At 46.9% G+C, this 12492-nt stretch overlaps 1 pseudogene; it reads left to right on the top strand.

Annotated features, from left to right (window-relative positions):
• Positions 1–2627: 2627 nt before the first annotated feature.
• Positions 2628–12492, top strand: part of LOC147991023 (E3 ubiquitin-protein ligase SINA-like 10) — a 34140-nt pseudogene continuing 24275 nt past the window's right edge.

Raw genomic sequence — 12492 nt, forward strand, 5'->3', positions numbered from 1 at the left:
CTAAAGAGTTGGTTTAAGGGCATGGGACCATGGGGACACCAGGACACTCAGCAGCGTAAAGGAGCAACTTACTTATCATACTGGGAAAATAGCAGGAGTGCCATTTGTAACACAGTTTAATTGCATCTTATCACTGGAGGCATTAGATTAACAATAACACTGGTTAGACATGTCCCTAAGGTAACAGTGTGATCGCTTCATTTTACATGCGCCCTTACATTAACAATAGCAAAAGGTTGGTATAAGGACATGCGACAGTGGACGCATCAGCACAATGTACCTACAAGGAGGCATAAAGTGGTGATGCCGAGTTTGTGCATGCTACGTGAGGGCAGCAAACCTAATCCTGGAGACCTTGTACTATGTGACGGCAGCAAATCTAATCCTGGAGACCTTTTACTATGTGAGGGCAGCAAATCTAATCCTGGAGACCTTTTACTATGTGAGGGCAGCAAATCTAATCCTGGAGACCTTTTACTAGGTGAGGGCAGCAAATCTAATCCTGAGACCTTTTACTATGTGAGGGCAGCAAATCTAATCCTGAGACCTTTTACTATGTGAGGGCAGCAAATCTAATCCTGGAGACCTTTTACTATGTGATGGCAGGAAATCTAATCCTGGACATACTCTGTTGACTTGTCCACCAGCTGCCACTTTCTATCCTTTTTTCAACCAATAATAAATCTATTCCTTATCCAGTTTGTACTGTGTTTTCCCATTATTTCCCTTTTCAACCAAGAGACCGGTTGGGTATCCGGTCTCTACTACTTTCACCATAGTATTTCCTCTTTGAATCAAGTCCTAGATTCATGCTACAACTTTCCCCCTTTCTTCGTTGTTTGAATAAAGCCCTAGATTCAAATGCATGAAGTAGCTCTACCTCTAATAATACTAAAAATTTAGGTGGCTTTGGAAGAGCTGATGGGAGTATAAAAAGATGCACATGCAGACACGTGGGGAGCTGGGGCAGTAGAGTAAGGCCACTTTCGAAGAACTTATACCCGAGGGTCGCCGGGATGTCGGCGACGGCAGGTCGAATCTGCGGACAATACGGCAGGGAGGAAGAAGGGTCGGAGGACCTCCCGAGCCGGCGCTGTGTCAGAGAGAACGGCACGGGCAGAGGATCGGGCCCCTCCGACAGCTGTGGGTTTCCTCCCTCGGCGGCGATGACCACGTGAACGATGCCTGCGGTCGCCAGCACCGTCTGGAAATGCTGCGTGGTGCGGGGCCGCAAACTGGTGCCTTGGATGATTTGGCACAGCCGACTGCCGCTCGCGTCCATCGCCTCCATAGGTTCTTGTGGCTTCTGGTCACTTGGTCTTGGATTGGAGTGAGCAGTGTTGCGCAGAGACTTGGGAGTAGATGGATTGGAGTAGTGGGGCTATACTAGCAAGTAGTTGTACGTACTAGTACAATAGTGGGCTCACATAGCAATTTTGTCTCATGCAAGAGCCTGGCTATATGCGTGCTCCAATGTTCGCAACTGCAACGTTCGGTTTGCGCTTGGCTCTTCGCCTCTTCGAGAAGACGAACAATGATGTTACTACTATTGCTTCTACAGTGTCGAATCCACTGCTGCATGTCCGTCCACTACGAGCGGGACAGATAGCTTGTTGTAGAAGTACTACTAAGCAAAAGCCTGTCCTCATTTGCGAGCAACCGCGCGCATGGGTGAGGGAGAAGGCGTGTAGTAAAATCAAGCTTCTCCTCGTTGTACGAGTTGACGCGACACATCATAGCACTGGCCCCACATGCTTGCCTCTAAACTTGGCTGAAAGACCCGCAGTGTACAATATATTTGCTGCAACCTCTAACATTTAACCACCACAAATTAAAATATATGTGGCCGTATGCATCGTTCTGATGCAGAGGCCGGGGAGTCCCCCCTTTTCGAAAAAAACAAATTAAAATATATATTCCTGTCTTGACCAGATGAGCGTGCAAACTACAATCACCAGGGTGTCAGGTAGGGCCAGAAGACTATTTTAAATTTTCTTAAAAACTTCGAGACGACCACATAGCATGGAGCCGACACCAACGATTTTAAGCTTACAGGCATGGTACACGCTATCCTAGACTACTCTACACATGACACTGCCACACGAGCGTCCGGGCTGCGCTTGGCTCTTCGCCTCTTCGGGAAGTCGAACAATGATGGAGTACTACTGCACTGGAGGAGTACTACAGTATGCTTCTGGCTATCTGACATCGATTGAACTGCTGCATGTCCACCGCGTGCGGGAGGGAGAGCGTGTAGCGAAAGCTTCTCCTAGTCTTGCCAGCCACCACGCTCATGGGCGAGGGAGGGACACTCCTGCCTTTGCGTGTATGACAGGTGGGCCCAATAGGTGTGTGGCCAACTTGTCATACAGCCAAAGGCAGGTGCAGTTAAGTCCGCGAGGGAGAGGATAATCAAACTTCTCGTTGATGTACGAGTTGACGCGACACATCAAAGCACTGCACTCGATATATTTCAATAATTTGCGTTTACCGATGCATTAATTACAACGCATGGATGCATGTCGTGACTCTCCTTTTGATACTTGCATGTGTTGATTTAATGCACCTTGAAGTAGTATAAAATATGTGACGGTAAAGCTTTGTAATACCCCGGCCCAAGTCGAGAGATGGTTGTGCACGAGGAGGGCGAGATCATGCAGACCGAACAGGACTCGACGATGGAGCTCTCTAAGGTCTCGATGGACCTCACCGTGCTCCACTGCCCCTTGTGCCTCCGCCCCTTGACGCCTCCAGTGTATGAGGTTCGAATACACCTCGTCCGTTCGGCTGATTGAGCAAGGTGCAGGTTTCTTGATTGATGTGCTGTTCGATTGTTTTCTGAAGTGCAAGGGAGGGCACCTGGCCTGTGCGGACTGCCGCATCAAGCGCCCCGGGAACCAGCGGCAGTGCCAGAAGTGCTAGCGCGGCGGTGGCTTCGACGTGCGGAACACGGCGGTGGACTCCGTCCTTTCGTCGGTGAGGGTGGAGTGCCCGCACGAAGGCTATGGGCTCTACGTCACTTACCACAAGCTCCACTACAAAAAATACACTTCCGTGATGATACGTGTTTGTCACAGTAGGTCGCGCTTTTTGTCATGCATGTACATCCATGACAAATTTATGATAGAATCAAGATAGTCATACCTGTGCTGTCGTAGAAGTGTTCCATGACATTACCAAAATTATCATCACGAAAGTGTCCACTTCCATGAAGATAAATCGCGCATCACAGAAGTGCTTTCGTCAAGGGTGATCGACACGTGGCATCCACCGTAACGGAACGCCGTTAAGCTATCGGGTCGGGTTTTGGATCCGATAACCCGTTAACAGCCCCGACCAATGGGGATTTTCCACGTGTAAAATCATCATTGGCTAGAGGAAACACGTGTCGGCTCATCTTTGGGACAGATGTCATCCACTCACTGGACAGAAGGCGCCTATGATACGTCAACACGTGGCACGGCCCAACAGTGGCCCATTCCTGTGAAAAGGCCGGCCCGTTTGACTTGGTCAAAAGCTGGCGGGCCGGCCCATGGAAATCCTATTAACGGCTTGTTCGCATATAGCCCATTTACAGCCTACTAACCCAAGGCCCGTTACGCCCTATCCGAATTAGGCCCAGTAGCGTCATTTGGGCCATCCAATATGATTCCAACCCGTTTTCACTTCTGGCCCATGTATAGCCCATGACGTCTTTCGGCCCATATGAGGCCCTTTGTAACTCTTGGCCCATTAGCGGCCCGTGCTGAAACTGGCCCGTAATGAACATTGTATTACTTTACACCCATTAACGGCCCGTGCTGAAACGGGCCTGTAATAAACAGTGTATCACTTTATACCCATTAACGGCCCGTTATTCCGTTGGGCCATTTCCAGCCCAAGTTAACTTTCGGCCTTCTGAGGGCCCATTTATTCTTGGGCTCATTTGCAGCATTCGGTTACTTACGGCCCGTTACTGTTATTTTCTGCTTATGGGCCAAATTCAGCCCGTCGTTACAGTCGGCCCATTTGTGGACCGTTAGTCTGTTGGGCCATTTTCATAGCATCACCAAATACGGCCTATTAACGGCCCGTTATGGTCAGCCCATAAAACGTATGATTTCCATTAAAGGCCCGTCTACGGCCCATTAAAGGCCCATACAAGACCCATAAATGAGTCGGCGGCCCATGGATCCTATGAGACGTTGAAGGCTCATGGATCCTACGAGATGTAGAAGGCCCATGGATCCTACGACACGTAGAAGGCCCATGGATCCTACGAGACGTAGAAGGCCCATGGAACCGACGGCCCGTGAAGGGCCATGGTCGGGCGAGTTGGCCCCCGTTTGAACGATATAGCATATTCAAAAAATTATCCTACTCAATACTATCACCTCTAAAAAGCATACACTATACAACAAAGATATCAAGGCATAGAAAGGTAGAATAATCCTACACTATACAATAAAGAAATTACAGCCGATTATACCCACTGGGTATTATGGTTCGGCACAGGTGATAATAAAGCATACAGAAACAGCAAATTACATACACTGGGCAAATACAGCTCATACATCATGGACGCGCATCAACTTAACTCCATTTGAACTATAATCTCTTCAGAAAATAGGATTGGCCGGATTCAGATAGCACAAATTTCAGTCTGCAAAATCTCTAATTCCTTCATGGTTACCTCAGTGTCTTGTTTCATTTTTTTGACTCCTGCATCTAATACCTGCATGTCCAGTCTCAACTTGTTGATTATACGTTGACAATCATGTACATGTTGTCTTGCCACCTCTAGTTGACGCTCGAGAACATCAGCACATTCCAATTCCAATCCATAATCATTTGGCAACGGCCATGCTGCACTGCTCGTAGATCTTTGTGTTGATGTCACTTCATCCTGAAATGTTTCTGTAAGTACACATGACTAGGGCAAAAATATAGTTACAACAGTGAAGTGAACAAGACACTATTTTGTACTACATGGCAAAACAGGACTAACAATAATGTTACACGTCACTTTCAAAAAAAATGTTACACGTCATGAAGCATAAGTAGGCGATATTTTAAAAATTATAAAAAAGATAGTCTGTGCAGCCTGCATAAAGAAATCCCTCTTAGCTCACCAGAGGAGCATGATTTTGGGGCCCAATCGAAAACACAGACAAGTTACAAATTTAGACAACACGTTGCGTATAAGTAAGCAAGCAGTTGGCCATTCTGTGCCTCAATTAAAGTCTTAGGGAGCATAATGAACAACAGAGGGTTTCATACAAACATACTACAACAGGCAAAACTATGCAATCATTAGCGTAGTATAAACTAGATTGTGAGCCTCATGCAATAATAGTTGGTTAATAGACTTCAAAGCTTCAGGCACACTTCGGCAGAGTAATTAAATGGTAAGGCCTTTAATTATGTCAGCTAATAGTGATACAAGTACCGAACATCAGGCATGATTATTTGGGCATCTCATTAACTGAGGACAAATAAAGCAATTGAAAAGAGAAAATTAACTATGCCTGAAACAAACAAGGAATTGAACTGTTGAGTTGCATATAGTGACTTACCTTAGCAGGTTGAAGAGGCTCAACACAGCTCCTACTTCTCTTGCAAGGCTCCTTCCTAACATCTTGTACTTGGAAATCCTCAATCTTATCTTCATTGCACCCCCTCTGCAAGGTGACACAAACTAGTTACTCGTCTCCTCGGAAGATAAATATGCATACTTTCCAGTCTGTGAACACAAAAGGATGAGATTATAACAAGACAACACCACATAATGAAACATGCCGCATCTCTTGCACTTGCACACAATGAAATGAGCATTTACTATGTCTGCACTATGTAAAAACTAGGCATACCTTCGAACTGGATCTCCAGGTACTCTTGGAGAGCCTACTGTAGTGTACAGCCAAACCTTTATGTCACCTATGAGTTAGACAAGGCCCCACTACAGCAACCCTTAGTGTTTAAATCATTGACAAGCTCTGTTAGAGTGTTAGGTCAAGAACAACAAGTAATCAAAGCAAACAATCCTAGTATGGCTGGCTGATGCAAACAAGCAATTGAACAGATGTGTGAGAAAATCTTACATATCAAGAAAAGAAGCAAAGAAGGAGGCTTAAAGACCATCACTTGACTGACCAGATTTAAGGGGCATTTAAACATCATGTGCAACGTATGAACTAACATAAACATTGCATATTCCAGATTCTACAATGGAATGCACATGTATTAGGTTATGCCATGTATGATGATGCCTAAATGTACAGATAGCAGGCAGGAGTGATTCATCATTGCACGCACAATTGAATTGCAGGTTAAGGGCCAGTTCGATTCCGCCTTTTCAGGGCATATTGTCAAAATAAGCCATAAAAGATGTAAACAAGTCATTTTTGAGTTATGGGCTTGGGCTTAACTAATTTCTCTTTGGAGGGGGGTGTTTCGGGTAGAACCTCACTAAAAATTGAAGGGAAGGGGAATAGTGAAATGACTCTATTGTCTGCCTATTACACAAAATGCAACTGATGACGCCCATGTCACACCTGACCCTCAAGTAAAAATAAACACACAAGCATTCATTGCCCTGCCCGCTTGCATCTCCTCTCCCCTTTCCCTCTACCTTGATCCCCTGCCTGCAGCACTAGGGTTCCTCCAGCGAGCCGTCGCCACTGGTCCCATCTGGCCTGGTCTTGGACGATGCTATGTCCAGCTAGGCTACATGGCCAGCGGGTAGGGGCGAATCTCCCTGTCTGCTCCTCCCTCTGGCGCTGCCCCTCATTCTCATGGTCTCCAGCAGCTGCTCCACTGTGGTTCGTCCAACGCACTACTCCGGCGGGCGCTGCACAACTACGGCTGATGCCACACTATGGCAGAAGGCACCTTATTCCCCCTCCCCTCCTCCCAGGCCATGGCCTTGAGGTGCTGTTGAAGGATGAGCTCATCCAACAAGGTGAGGATCTCCTCTGATTTTTTGCCAAATTTTCATTCTGATCCACTATACGATGAATTGCTATGAGCTGCTTCTGCTGCTGCTATATGATGCATTGCTATGAGCTGCTCCTCCTGCTGCTATATGATGAATTACTATGAGCTGCTGCTCCTGTATGATGAGTTGCTATGAGTTGTTGCTGCTTCTATATGATGAATTGCTATGAGCTGCTGCTGCTATATGATGAGTTGCTACAAGCTGCTCCTGCTGCGGCTATATGATGAATTGCTATGAGCTGCTCCTGCTGCTGCTATATGATGAATTGCTATGAGCTGCTCCTGCTGCTGCTATATGATGAATTGCTATGAGCTGCTGTTGGTATATGATGAATTGCATACTGCTGCTGTATGATGAGTTTCTATGAGCTGCTGCTACTGCTATATGATGCTTTCAGGTGGTGCTGCTATACGATAATAACTAGCCACTTGGACCATCGAATTTCAATAAATAATTGTTCTTCATTTAAATGTGGGTCATGCGTTCTTCGTTTAAATTAGGCAATGGGATCTCTATGGAAAACATTGACCAAAGTAGATTGTGCCAAGTAGATGGTATCTACATATCTAATTTAGCAGCCAGTAGTAGAAATCATTGTCTGCACAAAGGGATTACTGGAAGAAAATCCTAGCAAAGCACGCTGGCAGGCACAGAACAATACAAGAGAGAGAGAGATGCGCTTACAAGATCATAGCAATGCCTCAGTCCAGGATCTTGGTTGGCCAAGCTGTTAGATCCAGAAGAAACATCGTCCTTGTAGTATTTGCTAGCTGCATACCAGGTAACAACGACCGGTTAGTATATTTGAAGTACATCGGGCAGGTGATGCTGGACGGGTTTAAAGGTGACAAGTACCTAGGCCGCGATGGGTGCTTGGCATCTCTCCAGATGGTGGGAATCGGGTTAGAAACGTCGAGGGTGATGACGCTGCGCTGGCTGTCGGGGTCGGGTAAGGAGATCTAGAACCGTCGAGTAGGGTGTTTGTGGAGCGGCTCCGGTAGGGTGGACTACGGTGTGGGTGAAGCGGATCTGTGGCCGTGGACGAGGGCGTAGGTGAAGCTGCTCCGGTGGTTGGGTTAAGGATGGTGTCGACGACGCGGATCTGCGGCTGTGGATGGGGCGTCAGAAGCTGCTCCGGTGGTTGGGTTAAGGATGGTGTCGACGATGTGGATCTGCGGCCATGGACGGGGCGTCAGAAGCTGCTCAGGTGGTTGGGTTAAGGGTGGTGTCGATGATGCGGATCTGCGGCCGTGGATGGGGCGTCAGAAGCTGCTCCGGTAGGTTGGATGAGGGTGCGAGGAAGCGGATCTGAGGCCGTGGACTTGTAAGTTGGCAAAGCGGCCCCGGTAGGGTTGAGAATGGTATAGGCGAAGCTACTCCGGTAGGGTTGACGATGGTGTCGGCGAAGCGGCTCCTGTAGGGTTGAGGAAGGTGTCGGTGAACCGGCTCTGGTAGGGTTGAGGAAGGTGTCGGTGAAGATGATCAGAGGCCGTCGACGGGGGCGTCGGTGGGGCGGCTCCGGGGGGTGTGGACGAAGCGTCTCCGGTGGGGAGTACGAATGAGCCGCTGCAGATGCGCGGCGGTTGACGAGAGTACCGGCAAAGCAGATCCGGCGCCGTGGACAAGGCTGACACTGAATGGGCTGTGGTACAGTGGTGGATGAGCAGTCTACTTGTTTCTAGGAGAGGTGGGAGGGGTAGATGCGGCTGCAGAAGCAGATCCGGCGAGGTGGATGCCGCTGGCAGTGAATGGGCTATGGTACGCCGGTGGATGAGCAGTCTAGGGTTTCGAGAGGGGAGGGGAGAAAGGGCGATGAAGTACGGACGACATGATGTAAGATGCTCTGGTGTTGTGGAGTTAGTCGTTTTTGCGGGAGGGGGAGAGGAAATGGGGGTGCCGTGTAGTGGGGGAGCCGGAAGTTACCAAAGCAGCCCCGACCTATCATGTAGATGAGGGCAGTATTGTAACTGTTGGTCTCCGTGCACCAAGGACAAAAGGGGGATTTCGCATGCTAAAGACTAAGGTGGCGGAAATTTTAGAAGGAGGCGGGAGATTTTGCCGCTCGCGGGATCGTTCGTATCTAGTTTCAACTAATTTTGGACCGTGCTAGCGGGAAGATCATGCTAGACTGTGTACACGAGGCACGCGTCAACAGTTAATAACTGGTGTGAAGTCCACCCCAGAAAAAAAGACAATAACTCGGGATGATGCGCCGATAACTTGGACGTTCACACGGGCACGGCCAATCGTACGGGTGTAGTGGCGCGTTCACAAAAAAGGGATCAAACGCTCAGCCTATGTATTTCTCGTGTAAATAGATAATTTAGTGCCATTGGTTATTTACTTTAAACTTAATGCATTGACATGTTAGTGTAGAGGCGCACAAAAAAATGGATATTGTAGTCAGCTACTTAAAAGTGTTACCTCATATTATTACATAGCCTCCATTTCATAAATTGCGTACCCGTTGAATTCATATATGAATATTACATATATTACTTCAAAATAGAAACTTAAATCATCCAAGACTAATGAATTTGAATGCAAGAGTAACAATGGTGCATGTACATGATAGCTACATTGGTTGTTTGAAGAAACATCACTGTAACTTTTGGCATGCACAACTGAAAAGGTTTATTTAAATAGAAAAAATGTGATATGTGACTGTCCAATCTTTATAGCGTTGAATCGATATTGTACCTTTGGCCACGATATGAAGTAGATATTGACTTATGTTCAAGCGATGCATGTCCACGATCACTAGATAGTGATACGTGAATGAATTGTGCAATCTCTCTCACACGCATACATATCTCATTTCCCTGTGGGCATCGGAATCACACACGCGCACTTCGTGTATTTCTCTCCCTCCGTCAGGGTTAAATTCGTCTTTCTACCCCATCCTACAAGTCTCTCACACAGAAACACACACACTCTCTATGTCTAACACGTCCACCCCTTTAATTCCGCCCACCCACAGCCACTAATGTCTCAAAGTAAAATAATGTCTCTCGCACATATGCTATCTACCTATCCCTTAATATAGCTAGATACGTGTCACACAAACTCCTTCTCCCTACTAGCAAGATGCCCATGCGTTGCACGGAACATCAGGATGCATTTGTATGAGAAGTTTATCTTGTGGGAGAAAAGGATGAACGAGGGAATGCCTTATTTGCAAATGCGGAGAGGGGTGTGGGTATCTTTTTGCAAAATTGCCATAGTTTCTTTCCTGTCGGATGGCCTATATTGCAGGATGGCAGGAACACCATCATCACCAACTCTGTTTTTTTATAAGAGTAGAGATATGTGAGTGTCACTGCCCCCCCCCCACACACCCACACTTCCCAACACCGAAGGAGTAGGGTGACTGTAACGCCCTCGATGCGGCTATATCTCCCACATGTCGAAGCATGACTTAGAGGCATAACCGCATTGAAAGCAATGTCGCAAGTGAGGTAATCTTCACACAACCCATGTAATACAATAAGGGAAAAGATACATAGTTGGCTTACAATCGCCACTTCACACAATACATGAATAAAGCATTACAACATCCAAATACAATCAAGGTCCGACTACGGAACCAAAATAAAAGAAGAACCCCAAATGCGACAAGGTCCCCAATCGACCCCAACTGGGCTCCACTACTGATCAACTAGAACGGAACAACACAAAGGACAAGATCTTCATCGAGCTCCTCCTGAGCTTGGTTGCGTCATCTGCCCAGACTCATCGGCACCTGCAAGCTGGTTTTGGAAGTATCTGTGAGCCACAGGGACTCAGCAATCTCGCACCCTCGCGATCAAGACTATTTAAGCTTATGGGTAAGGTAAAGGTATGAGGTGGAGCTGCAAAAAGCGACTAGCATATATGGTGGCTAACATACGCAAATGAGAGCGAGAAGAGAAGGCAAAAGCACGGTCGAAAATCTATGATCAAGAAGTGATCCTAGAGCAACCTACGTCAAGCATAACTCCAACACCGTGTTCACTTCCCGGACTCCGCCGGAAAGAGACCATCACGGTAACACACGCGGTTGATGCATTTTAATTAAGGTCAACTTCAGGTTTTCTACAACCGGACGTTAACAAATTCCCATCTGCCCATAACTGCGGGCACGGCTTCCGAAAGTTCAAATCCCTGCAGGGGTGTCCCAACTTAGCCCATCACAAGCTCTCACGGTCAACGAAGGATATTCCTTCTAGCAGGAAGACCCGATCAGACTCAGAATCCCGGTTACAAGACATCCTCGACAATGGTAAAACAAGTCCAGCAAGACCGCCTGATGCGCCGACATCCTGATAGGAGCTGCACATATCTCGTTCTCAGGGCAACACCGGATGAACACTACGTACAGCTAAAACCAGCCCTCAAGTTTCCCCGAGGTGGCGCCACAAGTGGCTCTGTTTCGGGCCAACACTTAGACAAGCACTGGCCCGGGGGGGGTTAAAATAAAGATGACCCTTGGGCTGGCCTAACCCAAGGGAAAAAGGCTAGGTGGCGAATGGTAAAACCAAGGTTGGGCCTTGCTGGAGGAGTTTTATTCAAAGCGAACTGTCAAGGGGTTCCCATTATAACCCAACCGCGTAAGGAACGCAAAATCCGGGAACATAACACCGATATGACGGAAACTAGGGCGGCAAGAGTCGAACAAAACACCAGGCATAAGGCCGAGCCTTCCACCCTTTACCAAGTATATAGATGCATTAATTAAATAAGATATAATGTGATATCCCAACAAGTAAACATGTTCCGACAAGGAACAACATCTCCATGTTCCAACAAGGAACAATCTTTAATCTACACCTGCAACTAACAACGCTATAAGAGGGGCTGAGCAAAGCGGTAACATAGCCAAACAACGGTTTGCTAGGACAAGGTGGGTTAGAGGCTTGGTTCAACAATATGGGAGGCATGATAAGCAAGTGGTAGGTATCGCAGCATAGGCATAGCAAAAGAGCGAGCAACTAAGCAAGCAAAGATAGAAGTGATTTCGAGGGTATGATCATCTTTCCTGAAACCCCGCAAGGAAGAAGAACGAGTCCATGAAGAAGACAAACGGACGTAGTCGAACGGATCCTCACACACGCGACGTTAACGAAACTAAACCGGCGAAGCAACACCGGAAAGAAGCAAACAACATAGTAAACAACCATCACATAAACATGGCATGATGCACAATCAAGTATGATGCATGTCCGGTTTAATGAAGCATGGCATGGCAAAGGGCACAAACAAAACTACAAGTTAAGTGGAGCTCAATATGCAACGAGTTGCATATTGATGGAACACCACATCAATTATTTAGTTCTCTCTCGTTTATGTACCCAACAATATTAAATGTTGTTAAACATGGCAAGAGGTGAGGCATAACAAAACTACACCATCTAAACAATTTAAATGGGGCCGGATATAACAAACAACGAATCCGGTAAATCCCCATATGCCTTAGTGATTTATTACAACAACAATTTAAACATTTTAATTGTTGTTATCATGATGCGGATGACATG

Source organism: Triticum urartu, chromosome 1A (genome assembly GCF_056163025.1).
Source record: "Triticum urartu cultivar PI428250 chromosome 1A, HENAU_Tu73, whole genome shotgun sequence".
In the NCBI taxonomy this organism is placed as follows: Eukaryota; Viridiplantae; Streptophyta; class Magnoliopsida; order Poales; family Poaceae; genus Triticum; species Triticum urartu.